Source organism: Oncorhynchus masou, unplaced genomic scaffold, assembly GCF_036934945.1.
Source record: "Oncorhynchus masou masou isolate Uvic2021 unplaced genomic scaffold, UVic_Omas_1.1 unplaced_scaffold_6290, whole genome shotgun sequence".
NCBI lineage: Eukaryota > Metazoa > Chordata > Actinopteri > Salmoniformes > Salmonidae > Oncorhynchus > Oncorhynchus masou.
The window spans coordinates 3,767-7,427 of record NW_027012720.1 but is presented as its reverse complement, the minus strand read 5'-3'; the positions used below and the strand labels follow the sequence as shown (position 1 = coordinate 7,427).

The following is a 3,661-nucleotide window of genomic DNA, read 5'->3' as shown; positions in this document are numbered from 1 at the left end:
CCTCTGAGACAGGACAGCTCCAACACCAACCTCTGATGCGTCTACCTCCACCACAAATGGTTCATCCGTGAGTCGGTAGTATCAGGATGGGAGCAGAGAGAACGCGCTGCTTGAGTCCTTGGAAGGCCGTCTCAGCTTCTCTTCCCCACAAAAACCTTGCATTGCCACCCTTGGTTAAAGCTGAGAGAGGGGCTGCCACCAAGCTGAAGTTCTTGATGAACTTGCGGTAAAGTTTGTGAAGCCCAGGAAACGCTGAACTTCCTTAACGGATTTGGGGGTGGGCCAATCCGCTACCGCCCCTACCTTCCTGGGGTCCATTTGGACTCGACCGGGTTCCACTACAAATCCCAGGAATTGTACTCGGGATGAATGGAATTCACATTTTTCCGGCTTAACGTACAGATGGCTGTCCAGGAGGCGTTTGAGTACTTGTCTGACATGCTTAGTGTGTTCTTGAAGGGAGCTCGAAAAGATGAGGATGTCATCCAAGTAAACGAACACAAATATGTTAAGCATATCCCTAAGCACATCGTTTATGAGCGCTTGGAACACCGCTGGGGCGTTGGTCAGGCCGAAGGGCATCACCAAGTATTCATAGTGACCAGTAGGCGTGTTGAAAGCGGTCTTCCACTCGTCACCAGGTCTGATCCGCACAAGATGGTATGCGTTCCGCGGGTCAAGCAGAGTGAAAACAACTGCTTCCTGGAGCAGCTCGAAGGCTGTGGCCATAAGGGGTAGCGGGTAACGGTTACGGACGGTTATGTCATTGAGTCCCCGGTAGTCGATGCAGGACGTAATCCACCGTCTTTCTTGGCCACAAAGAAAAACCCCTGCTCCCGCCGGGGGTGGATGGACGCATGAGGCCTGCTTCCAGAGCGTCCTTGATGTAGGTATCCATAGCAGCTCGTTCGGGTGGAGATAGGGAAAAGATCCGACCCCTGGGGGGCAAGTGCCCGGAAACAGGTCAGATGGGGCAATCGTAAGGTCTATGGGGTGGTAGCATGGTGGCCCTCTGTTTGCTAAACACCAGTTTGAGGTCATGGTAACACTCGGGAACTCGGGTCAGGTCGATGGATTCTAAAGACTCGGGAGTAGAACTCGGGAATTCTGGAAAATACAAGTAGCATGGCGTAGGACCCCACTGCTTGATAGTGCCCACAGACCAGTCGATGTGAGGGTTATGGCTGTGAAGCCAGGGGTATCCAAGGACGAGAGGAACTCGGAACAGGAGATCAAATGAAAGTTCATCAATTCCTGGTGTTGTGAAACTGAAAGTCGCAAGGAGGTAGTGACATGAGTGACAAGTCCAGATCCCAAAGGGCTTCCATCCAATGTATGACCCTCATAAGGTTCACTTAGAGGTTCAGAGAACGCCATTCTCCTTCGCCCAGACACCATCCATGAAGTTACCTGCGGCTCAGAGTCTACCCAAGGCTTGAAGGTGAAGCTTATGGTTGTCCCCGGAGAGGGTGACTGGAATGAGCAGACAGGAGTTGGGACGGATGGGAGGAGGTTATGTTTCCCGTTACAGTTCCCCGGTCTGTATGCGGGACCAGAGCGTTTCCCTGGGCCCGGGACCGTGGACGGCAATGGCCCGGTTTGCCGCAATATAGCAGCGTCGCTCCCTCATCCGGCGGTCTCTCTCAGCCTGGGAGGCTCTGTGTTTCTGTCAGGACCCGGTTACGAACCTGGGTCTCCGGAGTGAGAAACAGTCACTTAACCAACTGAGCCACGAATAGTCAGCAGAACCCAGAAGATGAGGCAGACACAGCAGTACTTAAGACGGTGTATTTAATAAAGTAAAAAGGAGAAGTCCTTCAATACAAAAATGGCAAATCCAAAAGGTGGTAGGAATAGCACAAAAAAGCCTCAAGAGATACTCAAAAACAAAAACAGAATTCCACAAGAGCATCCACCGGAATCGACACGAATACACAGAACACTAGGGCTGGGTGCTAACATACAAACACAGAGCACAGAACTGAGGAAACTAAGGGTTTAAATACAATCAAGGATACAGGGCACAGGTGCAAATAATAATGGGGAACAAGGAAAAAACATAAGGTCAAAAGCACAATGGGGGCATCTAGTGACCAAAACCCGGAACAACCCTGGCCAAATCCTGACAGTTACATCTGTGAATGAGACATGATGCTGGGCTCCAATATGAAACATGTTTATGCACATATGTAATTTAAGTATGATGTCCATGTATTACTGATTACTTATGTATCTGTTATGTCTCCCACCCTGAATCAACCATAAACATTCAAACCAATCCACTCCCCCATCTGGCCCAGTCCAGGATATTTCAGGCAGTGAAACTGTTCATCTGCTAAAGTGGAAGTTGTGGGAGTGAAACTAAAATTTACATAGACAGAGCTGGGTGGTCCTGCATGTCCCAGAATAGAGCTCTAATGTCACCAGATGTTCACTCTGTTACTAGGGTGTTAGAGGTAGAGAAGACTCTATGACTATCTTGCAGATTTGATACTGGTAATATTATGTGGACAACTTTTAAATAAATGTAGCTAAATGCAGGTGTGAGATCAAATGTTCAATAGCATTACATTATTGTATTTATAAATCTAGAAGTCAAGCAGGTCAAAAACTTCTGAGAAATATGAATAAAGAGTACCTACTGTACTACAAATGGCTAAACCTCTCCTGTTAATCTGTGAAAATAGTAGTATCCTTTGTTAGTATGAACTACCTGTTAATGACGTTAATGACGTTGTGGTTAGAACATAAATAACTAAGCAATAAGGTTTAGTTTTCATAGAAACTGTGAATCCTACTTTACGAATATTTTTCTATATCATTCAACATTTAAGACTGCAGTCTAATTATTAAAAGAGACAACAGAAATATGTGTTCCAAAGGGAAATCTTTATTTTCATCTATTCATCAGAGCATCAAAGTAAACATTCCTACAGTATTTAATAGTAAAAAAACAGAACTCATCAAATCTAACACCGATTGAATCTCAGTATACTGAGAGGATTGACACATGAACTCAAGCAAAGCCCCGTTAGTCTACATGTCAGTGATCAACAAGACAGAGAACATCTGATCTCAGAACAGAGTCAAAGCAGAGGAACCAGCAGCCTCTCTCCACAAGGGTGTGTGACTGCGGGGTCCTACCCAGAACAGTCAGCGCTACTTAGGGTCTTGGTGACTGGAGTCTGGGATTTCTGCTGGGCTTCTCAGGTCACCTCTCCTGCCTTGGTCCACTCCTGGCCAGTGAGAGTCAGGGTGCTGCTCCAGCTGTACAGGCCATCCTTCTCCAGGACCCCGGGACTGGTCTTCTGGTTCTTGCTGGTCCCGTCCACTTTCCAGCTCAAGGTCCAGTCTGAGGGGAAGCCCTTGTTGGCCAGACACATCAGTGTGGCTGTTGTTGTACTGGACAGCTCCTCACTAGAGGGGGACAGGACGGTGAGGGTGGGGGAACTGTTACCTGGAACAAACAGAAGACATCAACTCAGTAACTACATCAAGTACAGCAACACTAAGAGATTATCTCCATAAAAGTACACATCAAAATATAGTGAATTGGAAATGCCCTCTAAATATAAATGTAAAAGTTATATTGTTTTAAAGCTGTGGAGAAAAACCTAAGGTAATATGATACAAAGCAGATTTATGAACCAAACAAGTATAA

The 3,661-nt window shown here is 46.6% G+C and overlaps 1 pseudogene; it reads right to left on the bottom strand.

Moving 5' to 3' along the window:
* Positions 1 to 3,048: 3,048 nt before the first annotated feature.
* On the bottom strand, positions 3,049 to 3,459 carry LOC135536537 (Ig kappa-b4 chain C region-like; annotated as a pseudogene).
* Between the last annotated feature and the right edge of the window lie 202 nt (positions 3,460 to 3,661).